Genomic DNA, 22612 nt, shown 5'->3' on the forward strand with positions numbered 1-22612 from the left:
GTGGATAACTTGGGGAGGGAAAAATCAGCTTGAATTGGTGGCCAGCTCTTAGATAAGTAACGATCCAGCAAACATAACTAAAGAAAATGTGGTACATTTACACAGTGGAGTACTACACAGCAGTAAAAAATAATGACATCTTGAAATTTGCAGGCAAATGGATGGATCTAGAAAACATCATATTGAGTGAGGTAACCCAGACCCAGAAAGACAAATATAATATATACTCACTCATAAGTGGCTTTGAGACATAAAGCAAAGAAAAAGCAGCCTACAATTCACAACCCCAGAGAACCTAGACAGCAAAGAGGACCCTAAGAGAGACAAACATGGATCTATATAGGAAGGAGAAAAAGACAAAATCTCCTGAGTAAATTGGGAGTGTGAGGGTCACGGGAGAAGGTAGAAGGGGAAGGGGGGAAGAAGAGAGGGGAGAGGAGAAAAATGTATAACTCAATAAAAAATAAAAAAGTTAAGGAAAACGTCAGCAGTGACGCAGAGGACAGGTTCCCATTCACACCGTATTTATTGACACGAGGCTAATAAAGGCTCAAGGCTGATGGCCCCATCTGCAACTACTATCTCTCTCCCTTCAGTCAAGGCAGGTTCTTAACCAGTCAGGTTGGCCTAGATCTTTTTGTGTAGCTGAGGATTAACTTTAAACTCCTGATTCTACTGCCTCCACCTCCTGAGTGCTAGGGTAACAGGCATGTGCCACCATGCATGGCTTAATTATCTCTTCTTTTTGGCCCAAGGATAATACAAGTACCTTTAAGATAGTTTGCTATGCTCATGCCAGTAAAAAAAAAAAATGAGACAAAGAGAAGCTTAATGATGTAATCAAAGGCACGCAAGGACTCAGTTAAATTCTAAGTCTGTGGTGGGGAATGTTAAACCCGAGACCTGTGAGGTGAAAGACCAGTTCCACAATGACCCAGCTGAAGCAAGCTTTATTTAGTACTGGCCAGAAAGGTCTATACCTGGGATTCCCAAAGAAATAGCCCCAAATTTAGGTCAGTCAGCTGCTCATAAAGGTGAACCCCCACTTTTTACTGTTTGCCTTCGTCCAATGGGGAATGGGTTAGCATACACCTTGACATACTTCCTGTCTATACATTTTCTACCTAAGTGTGACCAAGCACTTCCTATGCAGTTGGGGCAGACAACCTTGGTACTGAAGTGAAAACACGTGACTTGTTATTTTACAAGCACCATAGATCCCAATGTCCCAGAACGTTTCCTGTCCTTGGGCAAGTGGGGCCTACAGGTCAATGTTAGCCCTTATAGGAAACTCACTTCAATTAGGGTTGCTGCAAGAAGACATCATACACAGTAAGCTCTAGAAAGGGGCTATTGGGCTGGGGTCAGGGTACAATGAAAACCCAGTGCAAAATGAAGACGCAGAGCCTCTTGTTAAGTCAGTAGGGACACTCCAAGGTTAAGCCAAGTAGCCTTCTAGATGTGGGCTCAGCTCAACTCTGGAGTCTGAAGTCCACAAAACTGGTCCCACGGAGAGTGTCTGGATACACGCAATATAGACATTTGGGCTTCAGGAGGCTGTGACTTTCTGAAAGTATATTTGGTTTTGTACTTTGTAACTTTTTATTAGATACCCAGAGTGGTCTGTGAACAAAACCAAATTTGAAAACTGTGTCCTTGCCACTAGCGAATGTTCCCACAGAGCCCGCAGCATCGGCATGCTGGCAGGAGCAAGCAGGCTGGCAGGCTCTGGTGTGATCCTCTGAGATGCACTTGTGAAACCGTTTGGAGCTGGAGACGGAGTTCAGCTGGAAGAGGGCCTGCCTAGCACACAGATGCCCTGAATTCACCCCTAGAACTGTATAAACTGGGCGTGGGTTACTGCCTATAATTTCAACACTCTCGATGTAGAACCGAGAAGGTTACATAGTCAAAGTCACTTTCAGCTACAGAGCAAGTTCAATGCCAGTCTGGGCTGCACGAGACCCTGACAAAAATGAACGAAGGAATGAATAAGTTGAAACAATGAATTCTGATGACTGACCAAACGTTGCCAGAAAGAAGTGCAATATGGATCTTCAAGAGAAGCAAAATGATGATTTTGATCAAGGTACCTGTATTCTTTTTTTAACACTTTAATTTTATTTATTTAATATTACTTATATTGGACGTATAAGTATTCTGCCTGCATGCATATATGAGTGCTGTAATAATGTCAGGAGTTCACGTAGGCCAGAAGAGGGCGTCTGATACCCCACAACTGGAGTTAGAGGTGGTTGTCAGCTACCATGTGCGTGCTGGGAACGGCAAGTTCAGGTCCCCTGCAAGAGCAGTGTGGTGATTTGGTTAAGAATGGCTGCCATATTTGAATGCTTAGGGAGGGGCATCAGGAGGTGCAGCCTTGTTGGGGTTTCGAATGCTCAAACCAGGCCAGTGTCATTCTCTTTCTGTTGTCCACTGATCCAGATGTAGAACTCTTGGCTCCCTTTCCAACACCATGTCTGCCTGCACGCTGCCCTGCTTTTTGCCAGGAGGATAATGGGCTAAACCTCCGAACCTGTAAGTCAGCCTCAATGAAATGTTTTCCTTTCATAAGAGTTGGTGTGGCCATGGTGTCTCTTTCCAGCAATCAAAACCTGACTAGGACAAGCAACAAGTTCTCTTAATTGCTTGACCATCTCTGCAGTCCCCAAGAAGTCTGTGTTCTTGATAAACTTCAAAGTGATGCCCACAGACGAGCTATGGACTTCTCAGCCCTCCAAAACAGTCTCTCTTCAACAGCTGTGTCACAGTTTGGTTCCTTGGGGGAGTTTATCACCTCTTACCCTCCCCTAGTTCTGTTGATACTGACCAGCTCACGGTGAGCTGCCTCTGTCTATCTGACAGGCTACTGCAGCCCAACGTTACCATTTGGAGTGAGGAGGGAATCTCTCAAGACAGGCATGGAAGAAGCCCATAGAAATTAAGCAGATAAAGAAAGGGTAAAGTAAAGACACGGGCTCTCAGAAACGAGATGAATGAAATCACTGTCCTTGAAGTCTGGTGAGGAGAAACCTCTTGGCCATCTCTAGTCAGCCCAGCACCCTCAGATATGAAGTTTGCTGAAACTGATGACCTATACAATTTGTTAGTTGCCTTAAATTTTATCTAATATCTTTGCCCTACTTTATGACTTACAGGAACTGTGGCCCCACGTCAAATATCCAGCGCAGATAGAGATGCAGAGAGACAAGTTGTGGAGCTGCAGGCTGAGTCTTACATTTCCATGTTCAATGTCAAACTCTGGGTGTAGCCTTAAACAAGCAGAAACACACAACCCTCTTGAGTTCCCTGCTCCTTTGCTCACACACAATGGAGCACTCAACAAGATTTAAAAGGTAGCCAGCGTCCCGCAGATAAAGAGATAATCACGGTCTCAACACTTGGTAAATAATGTATGAAGGACAAGAAATGTTCATAATCTTACCCTGTAAGAAGACGGGAAGGAGAACTGTCAGGAGCCTGGCAGTTCTCTAGAAGGCATTCCTAGGTTGGGCTTGAATTTTTCCCACTGCCATTGCCCGGGGGTGCTGCCACCCGCTGGAGCCTGCCTTAAGCTACCTGTCCTAGCTGGAGGTCCTGGCATCTGTCCCCTTGTTCTCTCCATGATGACCAAGTCACCCCCAGCGAAATGAGAAACTTCTGACCAGGTACAAACCCTACTTGGCCACCCAAGCCCTTTTCAGCCTGGGGTGCTCGACCCTGAAGAGTCTCTGAGTGGGAGGGTCTCAATGTTTACACCCTTGGGTGGGGCGAGTGAGGGCAAGAAAGGGGACCATAGCACACGTGGCCTGGAAATCCAACAGTACCTGGACCAGAAAGACTTGAGTGGGACCAGTCAGATGCCTCTGTCCCTTGGAGAGGACCCCATGTTCACCTTGATCAGCCCTTCCCGGTTCTCCACTGCTTGCCTGTCTCACCTAGGAGGACTCAGAGATGCCCTGCGCCTACAGGACCCGGAAGGATGGTGAGCGGCCAGGGATCCGGCAGGGCCACCGCTTCTCGGTTGGCACCCGCCTACCGTGCAGCCACAGTCCTCAAGTTCCCCAGCCCAACCTCCTAGCCTCCCCGCCCGCGTCTGGGTACCTGCTGCTTCAGTGACGGTGGCTCGCCGGCTGGCGGTCAGGGTCCTCCCAGGGATGCTGGAGGCTCTCAAGCTGTTCTGAACCGCGCCGCTGCTCTTGGGGCTCCCAAACGTGACTCTATATATCCGGCTCAGAGACTGGGTGTGGGGCGGGAGGAGCGCACCCTCCCTCCGACCTTCCTGGTCGCAGCTGGGCGCCCAGCCGCGGCCTCTGCCCAGGGCGGGAGCAGTGCAGGGGCCTCGGGCGCGCAGGCCCTGAAGATGGCATCGCCTGGGCTTCGGGTGGTTCCCCCTTGGTTGCATCGTTGGGTGAGGGGAAAGTTAGCTGGGAGGGCGCCCCTGTCTGGAAAAGCTGAGGAAGGAGGGAGGGGAAGCGAGAGAAGGAGTCTGATTTGATTCATTGCAGGAACAATCACTCCCCGTTGCACTGGCAAAATGCGCTCCAGATCCCATTTCTCTAGCTCTTCCGCACCATACTCCAGGTGGATGGGGGCTACGGAGAAGCGCTGTAGCGATCTGCCAGCTCAGGGACTTTTAAACAGCCTGGGGGCTGTAGTTGCACGGGGAGGGGGCGGAGGTTGGAGGGAGGGAGGGCTGGGACTTGGTTTCCTTCTCCCCGGGACGGGTCTGGAAAGCAGAAACCCGGATCTTCATGTTAGCAATCTGGTGGGCAGGGATCAGGGAGAAGCAGGCAGAGACAGTCTCTGGCATTTCCCCAGAAAATGTTTTCTTTCTCCTCTTGGTAGCTTTAAATCTTCTATTTTATTTATATTTAGTTATTGATAAATCGTAGACAGAAACCCCACAGCTGCCCAGGAAGTCGGAGAATGATGGACAGGCAGGAAACAGAATTCCCTCCCAACCAGGGAGAGAGGAAAAAGGGCCAACGCCCACGTCAGTTCTCTGCACAATGTGGAAGGTAGTCTTCCAAATTTATAGCCAGTTAAGAAAACGGGAAAGAATACAAAGTTACTCTCGTTCTCATTATGAAGGATAGCAAGCACTTAAAGACACCAATTTTGAGTCATGGAAAGTAGAAATCAATGAAGTGAGCAGCTTCATCCATCAAAAAAATTCACTCTTGAATTCTCTGCTTCTGAACTGTTTAATTAAGTGTGTTAAGAGAAGTGTAACAGTTTTGCACGGGTGACTGTGTGAAAGCAAGAGAAAGAAATGGGTAGAATCAGACAGCCAAACTCGCAGTTACACACACACACACACACACACCCCACTTAAAAAAGATCTGAATGTGTCCCCAGGCCCAAATCCTGTGACTGTACTTTAAACGGTGCAGGAAAAGGATGGTAACAAGGTTTGTAAATCTCTCACCTGCAATCCCAGCTCCTTAGTATACAGGACCAGGAGGGTGGCAAGTTCAAGGCCTGCTTGGGCCACCTGAAGAGTTCATGGACAGCCTAGCTAATAACATGAAGAGCCTGTCTCAAAACGTAAAAAACAGGCTGAGAATGTAGCTCAGGAGTACTCCAGGATCTTGCCTATCACAGATGAGGTCCTAGGTTCAACTCAGAGTGTTGCAAAAATAAATACAAAATGTAGAAATCTCTAGTCACATAGATAACACAAGGGGAAGTGTCACACTTTTTGGACAGCAACTTAGTGACACATTTCTTTTTTATTTTTCTAGACCCTGTGATAAAGGATTTCTATTTATTAGGGGCATATCCAAAAGAATGAACAAAATCAGAAATATGTAGAGAGTTAATAACATTACAACTATTTGTAACATGGAAAAGAAAAAGGCCCACTTTCTGAAAAAAGGCTCACAGGTGAATGCAACATAATTTCAATAACATTGTGTGAATGGTATTCATCTATGTGGTGGGTTAGTCTGCAAGTAGCAAGGTTGCAAAGGATGCTAGCTGAGCAGCTCGCCCTGCAGACTCCATCAGCACAGGGCTTTGCAGGCTTGGGGCTAAAGTCTCTGCAAGGCAGATTCGTGATGGGGGCTGTGAGGGAGAGCTGGTTCTGTGCTGCTTGCTTACTTCTGGTGATCTCCCAGCAATCTCTGGTAGTACTGAGATGTGGAAATATAAAGTCATTGTGTTAGGGGTCTCTGGAACAGATGAAGAGAGAGAGAGAGAGAGAGAGAGAGAGAGAGAGAGAGAGAGAGAGAGAGAGAGACTATTAGAGTGGTTTATAGGCTGTATTGTGGTTAATTCAACAGCAGTTGTCTCCTGGTAGAGAGGCCAAGAATCTGGCTTCAGCTGTTCTAATCTGGTGCTGGAACCCCAGAGGATTCCAAGAGGGCCGCTGGTCTTCAGTCTGTGCTGGAATACTGAAGAAGGTTTCACCAGTGAAGGAATGCCTCAGCAGCAGGTAGATGAACTTGCAGGCAAGACTGAGGGCAAGCAGGGAAAAACCAAAAGCTTCCTTCTTCCAGGTCTGTTTATGTGTGGTGACACCAGAAGGTGTGGCCCAGGTTTAGGGTGAGTCTCCCCATCTCAAATGATTCAATCAAGAATAAAATCCTTCACAAGTGTGAATTTTAGTTTATTCCAGATGTAGTCTAGTTGACACGGAGACTAGCCATCACAGCCAGTTTAGATGGAGGTTTCTCTTCCACCCACCAGTCCCTGAATAACTACTGTGAGGCTCAATATTAATTACAGTCTACTTGGCCTATTGCTCTGTGAGGCTTAATATTAATTACAATCTATTTGGCCTATTGTTCTGTTTGCTTGCTATTGGCCATTACTAACTAGTTCTTACAACTTAAACCAACCCATAATTCTTACCTATGTTTAGCCACATGGCTTGGTACCTTTTCTCAGTAAGATATTCTCATCTTGTTTCCTCTTTGTCTGACTGGCAACTGTATTTCTTCCATTCCTCTTCCCAGAATCCTCCTACTCTCATTGTTCCGCCTACCTGGCTACTGGCCAATCAGCGTTTTTATTAAACCAGTATGAGTGACAAATCTTTACAGTGTACAAGAGCATTGTCCCACAACAAGCCATCATCTACTTTCATCTTTAATGCCACTTTCTGTGTGCCCAGGTCTGCCTCTAAGTGTCTCTTTGTAAGTCATAATGAGTTATATCTTACCCAGTGTCTTCATTTGATTTAAGTAATGACATTGACAACCATCTTGTTGCAGAGAAGACAGTGTTTGGGAATGCTGGGCTTAAGCTTCAACAAATGATAGGTGAACAGATAGGTGAGCTGACAGGAGGGCTAGACAAGCCATATGGTCTTGCAAATGCACAGAACCTGTACATTTGACTAAATTGAAATGGAGGCTTTGTCCAGGTGGCTAGAGACCCTGTATCGGGGCTATCCTGAGCTAAACAGTGGTGTGGGATAATTGTCTGTATTCTGTCAATCATATTTTAAATAAATGCTAATTGACCAGGCAGGAAGTATAGGTGGAAAAACCAGACAGGAAGTAGAGGTGGAGCAAAGAGAACAGGAGTATTCTGGGCAGCAGGAAGCTTCCTCTGCAGTCTGCCCAGACCGCTGGAGAGGCAAGATGTAAGCTGTCCCGCTGAGAAAGGTACTGAGCTGTGTGGCTAGCATAGATAAAAATAATGGACTAACATAAGTTATAAGAGCTAGTAAGTAGCCTGAGCCTGGGCCGATCAGTTTTATAACTTATAGAGATCTCTGTGTGACTTTCTTTGGGGCTTGCCAGCTGTGGGGTATCGGGTGGGACAGAAACCCCAACAAGCAGCAGGCCCTTCATCTTACAACACAGGGAGACTCCAAGTCAAATGGCAGATGAGTTTATAAAAGAAAGGCTGTTGGCAGTCAGACATACACCTGCTGGGGAAGAAGAGTTCATATCTGGATACCTGACTTAACATGACATGGATCCCGAAGATGCTGAGAAATGTGAAGGGCTGCTGGGCGCTGAAAGCCAAAGAATGCCTTTCCTCCAGCTCCTCAAGGCAGTGTGGCTCTTCCCTGAATCTCAGACTCATAAACTGCAGAAATGTGAGAGAAAAAGTTCTTTTGTTTAAGCCATTCGTGATTTGATCAGTCCCAGAAAATTAATACATGTAGCTTTCCTGGGGTAAAATTCGATGCATTAACTTCTTATTTTTATTTATTATTATTCTTTTTTGGGGGGTGGGGATTTTGAGATAAGGTTTCTCTGTGTATCTTTGTCTGTTCTGGAACTTACTCTGCAGACCAGGCTGGCCATTAACTCACAGGGATTTGATTGCCTCTGCCTCCTGAGTGCTGGGATTAAAGGCATGTGCCAACTTTTTATTTTTAAAGAAAGCTGTATGGTTCGCTAAGTTTTTACCTTCTTTGTATTGATTGTTCTTCGAGAAGTTCATACATGTATATAATGTATTCTGACTACTCTCTCCTTCGAGAGGTTCATACATGTATATCATGTATTCTGACTACTCTCTCCTTCGAGAGGTTCATACATGTATATAATGTATTCTGACAACTCTCCCCCGCTACCTGTTATCTTTCTCCCATTGCTATCAGCCCCCTTTCCATTCCCCATCTGTCCTCTTCCAAGATTTATACTTGTGGGTTTGTTTTATGGCCCATTTAATGTAGCCAAGGCCATCAGAGTAAACCTTGGATGGAATTATCCATTGGAGCCTGGTGGAGGGACAAGTGGGTTCACAACGGGAAGCAACAATGTCCTCCACCTCCCTGCCCTTGCCTCATTAGCAAACAGCTCAGCAGTGAAGTTCCCTCTGCAAACCCTCCTCTATCCATGCCTGATTATGGATAGGCTTTTTCTTGTGAAGACTCAGTGGAGGCATTACGTGAGAATTCTTAGCTGTTGTTTTAAGATTTTTAATCTGTGTGTGAAGGGCTGAGTAGAGATAAATTTAAATTGTTACATTCTCGCCAAACCACCTTCTCCAATAGCCAAGCCTGAGACGAAATGCTGGTCTGGGCTGTGGGCTCCACTGCTACGATTTCTCCCAAGACAAATTTACCTCTACAGAAGCTAAGATGGCAGTGCAAGACCAAATCTCATATCCCACGTTGCCTCTGGCCAGCATTAGGAAACTGTTTATCATCCTGACTAATCTCTACCTTCAAAGCCTTCTCCATCACCGTTGCTCAATGGCTTACTATTTCGTCCTACCCTGTAAAACAAATATTTCTTTGTAAATCTGCCATGGGGTTCTTATTTACGGTACAAAATACCTACAAGATGTTCTAGACATAAAATCATACAGCAAGCCGATCATTCTGCCAACACCCTAAGACCTGAATGAAACCAGTACTCCAAAGGAATCTTACTCCCCAAAGCTTTCTGTTTCAGTCAGTGCAGTTCTGCTGATGTTATCACAAACAGCTTTGATTTTTATCTGCATACACGGAACAATAAAAATGTACTGTTTTATAACCAGAAAGCTGGTGACTAATGTTTGCCACCTCATTTCACTGCGGAGGACTGGACTTTACTTCTCGTCCAAAGCAACTGTATTAGTTCTCTGTTGCGGAATGACCAATTACCATCACACTGGTGTTTAGGGGAGTACACATTTGCTCTCTCAAAGACCTGCAGGTGAGCTTTCCAGGCTCCTGGGGGCCAGCTCAGCTCCAGCTCCTCAGTGATTTAGGATCCAGAGTTCTGGGAGCCCTCCCCCAACTAGCGGCAGGAGGAATTTAACTACTTCCTTTGGGCTTCTCTAGGACCAGATCTTCATTTTTCCTTGCTGGCTATTGGCCAAGGCTGCTCCCAGCTGAGCCCATACTCGGGTCCCAGCCCTATGTCCTGTCCCACCACGGCTGTTTGCTTCTTTAAAGCCAGCAAAGAAATTCATTCTTTTTCTCTTCAAATGTCTTCTTTCAAGGCCGATACCTGGCGAGCCCTGTTTCCTGAGTAACTTAAATCTCCCTTCTTGAGTAACTTAAATCTACTGATTTGGAAAGTTGGTGTTTAGTGTGTAATATACATTCATGACATTGACACCCTCCCTGCTCATAGCTATGCCCCACTCCAGGGTATGGATGGTGCCGTTGTGAAACTGGCCCATATCAGATTTCTTCCCACCATGCACAGTTGGGGGAGCAGCCTCTGAAGTCCAGAAGTCCACTGTTGTTGCTTTCATCAGAGACTTTCTTTTCTTCTGCACGAGAAAAGTTAGTTTTCATATCTAGCCTTTTATGAAGCAGTAGCATGTGGGAAGCTTTCTTTTGTCTTTTTTTTTCATGTGCATGTTTGTGAGACATGTGTATGTGTGCATGTATTCCTACCCATCCATGTGTGGATGCATATGTGTGCATATGCATGCATGCCTGCCCATCCATGTGTGGGTGCATGTGTGCATGTGTGTATCCCTGCCCAACCATGTGTGGGTACATATGTATGCATGTGCATGTATGCTTGCATGTGTGTAGGTTCACATGTGTGCACGTATGCCTGCTTGTCTATGTGTGAGTACAAATGTATGTGTGTGCATGTATGCCTGTCCATCCATGTGTAGGTACATGTGTGTGTGTGTGTGTGTGTGTGCATACATGTATGCCTGCTTGTCCATGTGTGGGTACATAGGTGTGTGTGTGCATGTATGCCTGTCCATCCATGTATGGGTACATATGTATGTATGTGCATATATGCCTGTCCAATCATGTATAGGTACATGTGTGTGTGTGTGTGTGTGTGTGTGTGTGCACGTGTGTGCATGCAGAGATCTAAGGTTGATACTGGAAATCTTCCTCAATTTGTGATTGACAGCATCTCTCAATCAAACCCAAAGCCTAATCTCCCTTGCCAGTTTTCTCTAGAGATCCTCTGTCTTTGCTTCCCCACAGTGGCATTACAGGTCGACCTCCATGCCAATACAGCATATATGTGGGTCCTGGGGACACAGACTCTGCTTGTTTAAGGTCCACTTGCTTGTGTAGTGATAACCACTGAGAACTCTCCCCAACTCCAATTGTAAGTTTTTCACAACCTATTTTTCTTGTCTTTTTTTCCTAGAGATATGGATCACTCTGAAAATTTATTGACAAGTATGAATATGTAACAAGCCAAGGTTGTGCCTGAGTTTTCTGACCACGTGATCGCTGAACTGATGATTATATATGGACTATGATAGCTTGAGAGCCCCTATAGGCTCAGTCATTTGGTGCCCAGTTGGTGGAACTATGCGAGAAGGATTAGGAGGCGAGGCCTTGCTGGAGGAGGTGTGTCACTGGGGGAGACCTTTGAGGTTCCAGAAGCTAACAACATTACCACCCCATTGCCAACGCAGATCCAATCACAAAGCAGTTTGTGTCCACATTACCACCCAAGACTATTCAGCACACCGAAACACGAACAGAACCGAAACTAAGACAGGGCAACTGCTAAGACGAGGGTGAGCATCACAGCCAGGGCTGGACACAGCGACAGAGCTGGGACCGTCACAGTGGAAGGGACTCTGAAGTCGGAGTGAACTGCTAAGGGCTGCAGAGGAAAGAGCAGAAGATGCAGACGTAGTCGCTGTGGGACAGAGGTGGGGTGACCAGGGAAGACTTTCTGAAATGTTAGAGATCACAGACACATTAGCAGACAGGCTGTGTCAGGATGCCAAGCACAGCTAAGGAAAGAGTCTCCAAGCCACTGAACACAGCTGTGGATGCTACCAAAACTGAAAAGCAAAAGAAAGGAAACATAGGAGAAAATCTCGAAGGACTGCGGAACTATAGAACATGAGGCACCTGCATACTGAGAATTCCAGAAAAAGAATAAAGAATCAGAAATGACAAAGTCCACTCCCAGGTTATTGTCAGCTACCAGGTTACAGAAGCATGAAGCAAGAGATTATTAAGCAAGCAAAATGAAAATAAAAAAGCTGGAAGTGGGGAGACCCCATAGCTATGCACATTACTTCTAAGCTTCAGGACACTGAAGATAAAAATCTTAGATAAATTCAGAGGGGGTAAAAACCTCCATATAAAGATTGGAACAAAGACGAGCTTTCCACCTGACATCTTCAAAGAAATGTCCTAAGAAAAAGAAGAGAAAAATACCTACGTTGTTGGAGAAAATAATCTCTCCAACTTTAAAAAAAAGGAAAAACCTTTCTCATGCAAATATAAATGAATTTTTGTTGTTGTTACTGACAGTAACTCTGCTTTTAGAATCAGTGTTAAAAGAAATTTTTATAGAGAAATGTACATCTTTGTAAAGAATAGAAGACCACTGGTAAACTAAAGCTAAAACATTTTCCCTTATTCTTAATTGATCTAAAAATTTTTGTGTAAAATAAAGTTAACAGTAATGTTTCCAGCATCCATGTATGTGTACTTACATGTTTATGTGTGTTTCTCTGTACATGAAATGAACTGCAACAAATAAAATAAAGGACAGGAGGGAGGAATTAAGACAATTTTCTCTCTATAAATTTCACAACGTCTGTACATTTGTGTTGTGTTGTTTGAACATGGATGTGAATGTTTTATGTTTGACCATGGATGTGAAGTTTGGAAAATTTGTTCCAAACTTCAGGGAAAGCCCTACAACATGTAGAAAGGGGTATCCTAACAGAAAAAAAAAACCCACTGTTTCTCATGTTTCCACATACTCATACGATAAGGGAAGTTTGTGTACCTCCCCACCCATCAGTTTCCCAGCAGACTCCAACAGGATGATCTCAGCATCAGTGCCTGCACTGTCTGCCTGGAGCTGAAGTCAGGGCCTTTGTGTCATTAGCTTGACCCACAAGAATGCTCTCGAACATAGGACAAGAGCTAGAAGTAAGTTGTCCCTTACATTCTAGTGGGAGGATACTCATTATTCCCTCCTGGAGGTTCATGAATATATTAGTGGCCTCACAGAATGCAGGAAACACTTTGCTCCCTGGCTTATTAATAAAATGTTCATGGGTAGACACAACTACTTCGTGCTTCTGTAGCTGTGAGCTCCCCAATGTGGTGGACAGAAGCCCTAAATCTATGAGCCAAAGGCCTCTGTCCTTACATTGCTTTCTGTCACACATCTTATCACACTGCAGAGCTCAGATTCAAGAAAAGTGTCAGGAAGAGAGAGGACAACAGATAAAGATAAGATGGCAGTGCTTGAAGAAGACTAACAATGTGACGATTGTGTCTGGGGAAAATTATAGCAAATTCAAATACTAAAGGCCAAAACCAATAGGCCCCAAGAAGAACATGCAAATCACCATAAGCTGGAGATCGCAACACTGATTTTTCAGAAATGGGAAGATTTAGAAGGAAGAAGAGAAGCAGAAGTTGGTTGAATTTAGATTGGAGATTCATCGATAATTGGATGTAAATGGCATCTCCAGAATTCTCCGTCCAAGGAAATGCCACCCTCCACATTCTCAAACTCACATGAAGTGTTTGGCGTGATAGGTCACATCTAGGTCACACAAGGCAACCATCTTACTGAAGAGCGAAGAAATCACACTTGATTTCTTCTTACAGTGCACAAGGAAATTAAGCTGGAGAACAAAAGTAGAAAGATATAGTTGGAACACCTCCAAATTGTCAACAGACTTATAACACATGGGCCAAAGAAGAAATATAAAGAGACATTTAACTATCCTGAAATGTACAAAAATAACAACGTCACTTAATGACCTGTGTGGTGTGGGGAAAGACAGCGATCATGGAGAGATTAATACACCATCTTAGAAAACACAGAAGTTTTGAAGCCCATAATCGAATCTTCCTCCTTAAGAAGGAACGAAAAAGCAAGCCAAGTCCAAAACAAGGGGAGGAAGGCAATAGTAGGAATTAATGTCAGTGAGTGAAAATAGAGACACAGATGAGATCAACAAAATTTAAAATAAACGGAAGAACCTTCAGTTGGAAGACAGGAAGGAGGGAAGGAAGGAAGGAGGGAGGGAGGGAGGGAGGGAAGGAGAGAGAGAGAGAGAGAGAGAGAGAGAGAGAGAGAGAGAGAGAAAATACTGCATATAAAACAGTGTATGATTACATTTTACCTGGACATCACCTGAACAGAGTCTGGACAGTTCATAAGAGGTTCTACTCTTTACAGCTCTGGACGCTGGGACATCTGGGAACATGGTGGTGGCATCCATGAGAGCCTTCTTTCTGCAATGGAACACTTCAAGATGTCTGCTTTCTCCAACTCAACCTGTAAATTCAGTAAAATACCACTGCAAACACCAACAAACTATCTTGTGGATACTGACTACTTGACTCTGAAGTGCACACGGGAAGGCAAAAGGTGATACAGTCAGCACAGTATTAAAGGCAAGCAATGTTAGAGGGTCCACATAGCCCAACTTCAACTTTCGGTCATCAAAATAGTGTATGTTTGGTGCAGGAAGAGAGCTGTGGGCCAGAGCCCTGCAGTAGGTTCCCATAAATAGAACCAACTAATTTTTGACAAAGAAAGCAATACATGAAGAAAACCATCTTTTCAACCAATGGTGGTAGAACAGTAGGTGTATATGCATGGGAAAAATAGAATGCACGTCTGCAGAAAAATTAATCCAAATAGATCTGAATGTAAAGCAAGATGCTGTGGAGCTCCTAAATATAACGGGGAAAATCTTAGTGCAGCATCGGTGCCTTCTTTGGGTCACACTGAACAAAGAAAAATTATCTTGGGGCATAAATTAACCATCCAACCCATGGCTGATGGATTTTTGAAAACATGGGTGTAACATGCAGGGGCCTGCTTGTTGGGGTTTATGTCCTGCCCAGTTCCCCACAGCCAGCAAGCCCCCAAAGAAAATCACACAGAGATCTCCATAAATTATAAAACTGATTGGCCTATTAGCTCAGGCTATTTATTAGCCCTTGTAGCTTATATTAACCCATTGTTCTTATCTATGCTTGCCACATGGCTCAGTACCTTTCTCAACCGGGCAGGTTACATCTTGCTTCTCAGTGGTCTGTGCAGAAATGGGCTTCCTCTTTCCTAGCATTCTCCTGTTCTCATTGCCCCGCCTCTACTTCCTGTCTGGTTGACCCACCTATACTTCCTGCCTGGCCAATTAGCATTTATTCAAAATAAACAGATGAACAGAATACAGAGAGTTCTCCAGCACCACATCGGTGCATTTATGCAAAGTTCAGGCTTAAATCAAGTCAAGTTGCAACAATATTTTTTTTTTTGCAAAGAATTTGTGATTATAATGCTTCAAGTCCATTTGTGGTTTTGGTATAGTACTGCACTATGGCTACCTCGCCACATATGGCTCAGGGCCCTCAGGTTGGACATGCCACAATGCTGTCTCTTCAGAAACAACAACAATAATATGACCCTTAGGTAAAAATGGATAATCTGGACTTTATTACATTAAAAATCGCTCTGCAGAATACAAACCCCCATCTGGGAGAAAATATCTATTCTTTTACAACTGATAAAAGATTATTACTACATTTTCAATATTCATTTCACTTCCTTTTTAAAAAAAGAGATTTATTTTAGTTTTGAAGGTTTGCACAGAAGCCAGAGGCATTATATCCCCTGGAGCTAGAGTTACCGGCATTTGGGGCCACCTGAAATGGATGCTGGGAACCGAACCCCAGTCTTCTGTAAAAGTCGTATGTGCTCTTAACGGCTGAGACATCTCTCTCCAGTCCATTCTGTTTTCCATACATTTCTAAGGGTCCATCAGTTCAGTCCTATTATTCCTGTGGCCACTCTCTCTGCATTCTCGTTAGTTGATATCATCATAATTTATAACTCTGTAATTGCACAAGCCCCTGAAATGACCCAGTCTCCAATACACTCATTATATTTTTTTCCTCAAATCAAAATGCTATCCCATTCATCTAATGAAAAGTGAAAATTTTGCTGTATTTTTAGAATTTTGATAATTTCAGGATTAATTATATGGTTCTTCAGGATCCGGTTCCACACATCACCCCCAGCCATGTCCACCACATCCCATCTTTGACCTCTTCTGTAGTCTCTAGTGGAGTGGTTCTCAACCTGTGGGTCACGACCCCTTTGGGGACTGAACGACCCTTTCACAAGGACCACCTAAGACCATAAAAACACGGGCATTTATATTATGATTCACAATAATAACAAACTTACAGTTACGAAGTAGCAATGAAAATAATATTATGGTTGCAGGGTCACTGCAGCATGAGGAACTGTATTAAAGGTTTGAAGCATCAGGAAAGCTGAGAACCACTGCTCGAGGCTCACCCCTGTGTTCACTCTGACAACAGCGTTTTCCAGCATGGCGTGAGATGCACAAATGCTGTTTCCCTGCCCAAAGGTGCTCTCTTTCCCCTGGTCTTCTCCTCTTCCGTGCTAGCCAGGGCGAGACACCCACTTCAGGTGAGGAATCTAAATAGGCACTAAAGCAATTTAAATTATAAAGATAAATAATATCAGACTGAAAAAAATAACTCGGGGATACTTGGCGAACAAAGTATTAAAACTTCACATGAGGGCAGTTTCTCATCTTCCTTACGTGGCATTAATGACTGCCCTTGTCCTAAGACTTCACAAAAATGTGTAAAGAATATTTATTTGACTTTTTAAATATATGTCTTTGTGTGTGAGTGTGGGCAACCTCAGGGGCCAGAGAAAGGGCGCCGGATCCCCTGAAGCTGCAGTTACAGATTGTTAGAGCCACCTAATGTGATTTCTCGGAACTGGGCTTCAAAGAGCAGCCAGCACTCTTAACTGCCGAGCCACCTCCCTCAGTGCTGTATAGCTTCCGAGCACGCCGCACGAGCATACCTTTCACATTGGCTACGGCACTGGAATCCCATAAACGTGCCTGAGTCAAGTGCCCACACTCACCCCTACTTTCCTTTCATGACTCAGGGCAGGGATGGCTTCAATCTGATAGGCACCCACCGCTTGCCTTTTGTAGCATACCGGTAATAGCGCGTTTCCTGCGCCATGTGTAACTGGCTGTGCCCACCCCTCATCTACATGGTGCATTCTTTGAGCATACAGACAGCCATGTTAGGTTGTCCTCGATTGTGAAGGCCGTGCACCAGGAGCATGAAGGGCTGGCGATGGGTGTCTGCAGTCAGGCAGAAGAGACAGGACCAGGAACATGAAGGGCTGACCAGGCTGTAAAACCTCAAGTCCTTCCTCTAGTGACCCAGTTCCTCTACCCAGGCTCTACGTATGTTCTACACACCCACCACCTTATAGAACAGCACCCCCAGCCCGAGGCAAGTGTTCAAACACATGTGCCTGTGGGGGACATTCTATAGTCAGCCTCTGTAAGCGGCAGCCACAGCAGGTTATTGGCTTCTGAGAATGTAGGAACCTTAATATCTGTCTCTTGGAATTGTTGCCCCACTACATTTTGCGCCGTGATGGGAGTGAGGAAGAGTAGGATGGTGTCCACTGTGAGGTGGGGCGGGGCTTCTCACTCGGATGTGAAGGCCTTAAGAAGGTTGTTGAAGGATGGCACCCTGGTAAGGTAAATGGGCTGGGGGTAGTGTGAAGCAAGGTGTTTTCAGTTGTTCTTAGCTATCTTTCAATGTTGGTTGTTTTGGGAAAATATTAGAAAAAATAAAAAAAAATCAAAACTCACAAAATAGATCTTAACAAAGCCAAAATAAAGATGTATTCCACCATCTTGAGAAAACTGTCGCAAACATTGGTTGACCATCCACACCCACAGTTCGCGGCCTCTTAGATTAGCAGGACACACTGCTAATCTACTTTATCAGATTTAACAAATTAGGACAAGCACACTGTTTTCCTAGCTGTGAGTCTTGCATAAAATAGGGACCAATGGGAGAATCCAGAGTGTTAAAGCTTCATACTGTTTGATATTTTCACCATGCAAAAAAAGTACGCGATGACTCCATTGGGCATGCCTGGACAGACCAGACACTAAGATTTAAAAGTCCCCTCTGCTTCTTGTCACCTCTTCCCTCTGGGCTGGGCTCTGTTCTCAGCTGTTCTTAGCATGGATTCTGTTTAGCTTCCCCACTGTGGTCATCTGAATGAGAATGTTCCCCATGGGTTCCCATATTTGAATACTTGGTCCCAAATTGGTGACATTGTTTGGGGTAGTTTAGGAGGAAGTTTGCTACTAGGAGTGGGGTTTGAGACCATGAGGCCTCACCCTGCCTCCAGTTTCTTCCTATACCTAGCTTGCTGTTGATGATGTGAGCGCTCAGCTTCCTGTTTTGGCCACCATACCCGCTGGCCATGATGGACTTATCCCTTTGAATCCACAGGCCCAAATACACTCTTTCTTCCATAAATCACATTTGGTTATGGCTCTTTATTACAGTAACAGAAAAAGCAGCTAATACACCATGTCATATTCTCCATGTCTCCCCTCCTTCCCCCTGCTGTCCAGAAGATCTGTTCTTCCTCCATCACTCAGGTTTCTGTTTCTCCTGCAGAACTACTTCCCTGCAACTCTCTGTCTCTGTGTAGTTCTACCCAACTTCTATGCTGGGTCAGCCGCCTCACCCCCCATCTCCTCTCTAGGCTTCCAAGTGACTCATTAAATCCATACTACTTATATCAGCATGCCATCTCCATAGGACATGTGTTCATTTTCATGACAGCACAAATAGACCTTTTAACATTTCTCTATTATGTGCGCTCTGACGTGTGCATGTGTGCACGTGGCGGCCGGAGGACAATTTGCAGGAAGTGGTTCTCTGCTTCTACTACCGTACAGGCTCTGAGGAGGCTCAAACTCATGGTGTCTGGCTTGGTGGCAAGTGCCCTTACTGCTTGGGCCACTTCAGTGGTCCCACAGAGACTCCACTTCTGCACCCAGGTAAGACTATCTTCTACACACAAATAATTCACATCGACAGATATACCCTCATTTGGGCATCATCTTTTCACGGTGAAACACTTTCTTTTTATACCACCTGCACTGCTGCTTGTTTTTGGTGAGATCGTTTGTCTTCTACAGCCTATACTCTCATGGCATCTAAGCTGTGGGCAGAAACCATTTCTGTAAACCTCACAGCTTTCAGATGAATGAGAATAGCTACCACTTGATGATACCTGCTGTGTGCCGTATTAGTGAGGGTACCCGGTCCAAATGCCACCAAACATGAAGGTTGCAATCTAGCCTCTAACCTAGTCCCAGTCCCTGGAAGTCGGAATTCAACCTCTACCAAGCCCCAGCCCCTGAAGGCTGAAGTCTGGCCTCCACTGCAGCTCCACATTCTGAAGGCAAACTGTCTAACTTCCACCCAGCCCCAGTCCCTGAAGGTGAGCTGTCCAACCTCTACCCAACCGCTGAAGGCATTTGGCTGAACCTCCACCCAGTTGCATACTCTGAAGGTCATCTGTCCAGTCTCCACCCCACCCTGTCCCCTGAAGGTACGCAGCCTCTACCCACCCCATTCCCTTTTGTGTCTCTGCTCATAGATTCTTACCACAGTCTTAGGAAACAGATATGATTGACTTTCCTAGCTGAAATAATTGAAAAGATTAATTAATAGACCATGCTGAGAAAACAGGATTCAAAATTAGTGATAGTTGAGAATGGTCATATTCATAACTTGATATAAGTGTATTAATGTGTCTGTGTGTCTGTGTGTGTGTCTATGGCTCTGACTGTATCTGTGTGTATGCACCTCTCTCTCTCTCTCTCTCTCTCTCTCTCTCTCTCTGTCTGGGGAATGTGTCTGTGAGTGTGCACATGTCTCTGTGTGTGAATGTATCTGTGAGTGTGCATGTGTCTCTCTCTGTGTGTGAATGTATCTGTGAGTGTGCACGTGTCTCTTTGTGTGTGAATGTATCTGTGAGTGTGCACATGTCTCTGTGTGTGAATGTATCTGTGAGTGTGCACATGTCTCTGTGTGTGAATGTATCTGTGAGTGTGCATGTGTCTCTCTCTGTGTGTGAATGTATCTGTGAGTGTGCACGTGTCTCTTTGTGTGTGAATGTATCTGTGAGTGTGCACATGTCTCTGTGTGTGAATGTATCTGTGAGTGTGCACATGTCTCTGTGTGTGAATGTATCTGTGAGTGTGCACGTGTCTCTTTGTGTGTGAATGTATCTGTGAGTGTGCATGTGTCTCTCTCTGTATGTGAATGTATCTGTGAGTGTGCATGTGTGTCTCTCTCTCTGTGTGAATGTATCTGTTAATGTACTTCTGTCTTTCTGTGTGTGTGTGTGTGTGTGTGTGTGTGTGTGTGTGATATATCTATGTATGGGTGTGTGCGTGCGTGTGTGTGTGTCTTTTTGTGTGTGTGATAAGACTGTAAATGAGACTACTTTTCTTCCTTCAGGTATTTTTAAACACCTGACCTCTTAGACATGATATAATAAATTTTTACACCATCAGAGATAAAATAGATCTAATAGAACGATGAATTAAAAACTCAGTTTATTTGAAAGTCAGGTCTTCAACTCTTTCTTTCAATACATTTGACTGTGGTGGTGTTTACCACGTGAGAGTTCATTGTAAGGAAATGAGGCATGGAAACGCTTGACAACCAGCTTGTTGCTTTCACTGTGAGGTCACTGAGTGCTAGATATCAGACCTCAGATCTGAGGAGATTGTATGGCCACTGCGCGTGTGAGTGTGTGTGTGTGTGTGTGTGTGTGTGTGTGTGTGTGTGTGCGTGTGAGAGAGAGAGAGAGAGAGAGAGAGAGAGAGAGAGAGAGAGCATGCATATGCACATAAATACATATGCTTGTGAAGGGCAGAGTTTGACACCATTTTCCACAATCATGATCCACCTTCCACCTTGTTAATATTATTGAAAATTTAATTTATTCTTTGAAAATCTCTTGCATGTACACACTGTATTTGATCATATCCATCCACCACTGCCTCCTTCCAACTCTCCCATCTGGCCCCATCCAGTCCTTCTCCCAACTTCACATTCTTTTTAGTTCTGATTATTAATAATGCTGAGTACAATTTTGCTGTCCACATGTGCATGGGTGTGGAGCTATTCACTCGGGCACGAGCAACCTACCAGCAAGAATGACCCCAAAGAAGTTTGGCTCTTCCTTTCTTAGAAGCCATCACTCATTTTGGATGCTCCCCCACCAAGGATGGGGTCCCTCTTCTATCCATATTGAAATCCTGTGGGCTTGATCTTGCCCAGGTCTTCCTTATTCATGCAACTTCAGCTGCTGTGAGCGGATGTCACACCACGTCCAGAAGCCAGCATTTCCCAGCTCTACTCCTTAACGACCAGCTCTTACATTCCTTCTGCTCACTCTTCTGCAATGTTAGCACAGGTGATTCATCCACATCTGAGCACCGTGGTTACATACACTTGGAACTCTCATCATACGTGATTCTCTGCACTGACCAGTACCCACACTGCTAAAAGAATCTTCTCTGGCCAAAATTGAGAGCAGCACAAATGTATAGGTATAAACCTAAATATTAGAAGGCAGTTTGACAAAACAATCATTTAACAATAATAGGTTTCCTGCCAGGTAGTAATGGCAAATCAATCCCACACCAGTTATGTTTTAAAGGGGTATTTATTTTGGGGGGTAAACTTACATACACCATAAACTGTCAGGAAAGGAGCCTAGTCGCTGGAGCAGGAGCCAGAACCAAGCGCCGGAACCAAGAGGCCCGAGCCGAGATCTGTGGCTCTTTTTAAAAGAGAAATATACCACGCCCCAGTGGGCTGGTATTTCAGTAGCTATTGGCTGATGGAGCAGAAGACACTCCCGCAGCACTGTGGGCTCGTGCTTCAGTGACTATTGGCTGAAGCAGTGGAAGGTACTCCCGTAGCACCTCCCCCTTTTGTTTAAGTAAGAGAGTTCTAAGCCTATAACGAAATTATATACAGTAAGTACAAACACACAAAATTATATACAATAAGTACAAATATCCTATTCTAACTAGCTAAAGACTTGTATAATAAATAACTTGTCCAAGTCATGAGAGGAAAGTAGCTACATTTATCTAGACTTCATAGAAGATGATATAGAAGATCCGAGAAGGGAAATAATGTTCACAGAGACAACTGGCTACCTGGGCAATCACCAAAGACCTGTTTGCAGCGTTGAAGCAACCAACTTTGACTAAGGCCTAGAATAACTGACAGATTATTTTTAACAGGCAAGAGATTTTTCAAAACCATCTTACCCTGTCTTGGCAAGATTTAACAGTTCTGTTTATCCATTTCCGGATTTTATCCATTTCTGGATTTTAACAGGCAAGAGATTTTTCAAAACCGTCTTACCCTGTCTTGGCAAGATTTGACAGTTCTGTTTATCCATTTCCGGATACCGTGTATTTGTCAGTAGTTGAGGTATGGGCAGTTCCTTGCCCAGAAGCCAGTTTTGTCAAGAAGACAAGCTCCAAGTGGAGTGTCTTTGGTGCTCAACAATCTCTTGGGAATAGGTCAGTGTTACCAGGAGTGATTGTCTCACTACACAGAACATTAAGATTAAATTAAATGCCATTTTCTACATCTCTTCGAAGAGGTAGAAGACTATTTATATATAATCTCTATGTATCTAAAGAACTTGATTAGTCTAACCATAAATATGACAGACATAGATGACTATTGATCTACAATTCTTAACTTGTATCTAACTTAAAGACTAAGAGAATAAACAACTGTGCAATAAATGAGGACAATGACCTCCAAATGTAAACAATAAATATCAATACATAAACAATATATGAGTAT

The 22612-nt window shown here is 44.4% G+C and overlaps 1 protein-coding gene and 1 long non-coding RNA gene across 3 annotated transcripts in view; one reads left to right on the plus strand and one right to left on the minus strand.

Moving 5' to 3' along the window:
- Far2 (fatty acyl-CoA reductase 2) overlaps positions 1-4262 on the minus strand; it is a 101054-nt gene extending 96792 nt beyond the window's left edge. The window contains exons 1-2 of one of the 2 annotated variants that reach the window (XM_087903941.1): positions 4105-4254; positions 3157-3272 (exon numbers count right to left, since the gene is read on the minus strand). The gene's annotated coding sequence lies outside the window, so the exon portion shown is untranslated. Of the gene's footprint in view, positions 1-3156; positions 3273-4104 lie in introns of both variants that reach the window. The other variant, XM_085687404.2, reaches the window with a different exon arrangement.
- Positions 1691-12450, plus strand: LOC146895360 (uncharacterized). Its single transcript, XR_015001079.2, has 2 exons — positions 1691-2089; positions 11031-12450. It is a non-coding gene; the product is annotated as an uncharacterized LOC146895360 (long non-coding RNA).
- The last annotated feature ends 10162 nt before the right edge of the window (positions 12451-22612 follow it).

The sequence above is a fragment of the Myodes glareolus genome, chromosome 3 (genome assembly GCF_982192425.1).
Source record: "Myodes glareolus chromosome 3, mMyoGla1.1, whole genome shotgun sequence".
In the NCBI taxonomy this organism is placed as follows: domain Eukaryota; kingdom Metazoa; phylum Chordata; class Mammalia; order Rodentia; family Cricetidae; genus Myodes; species Myodes glareolus.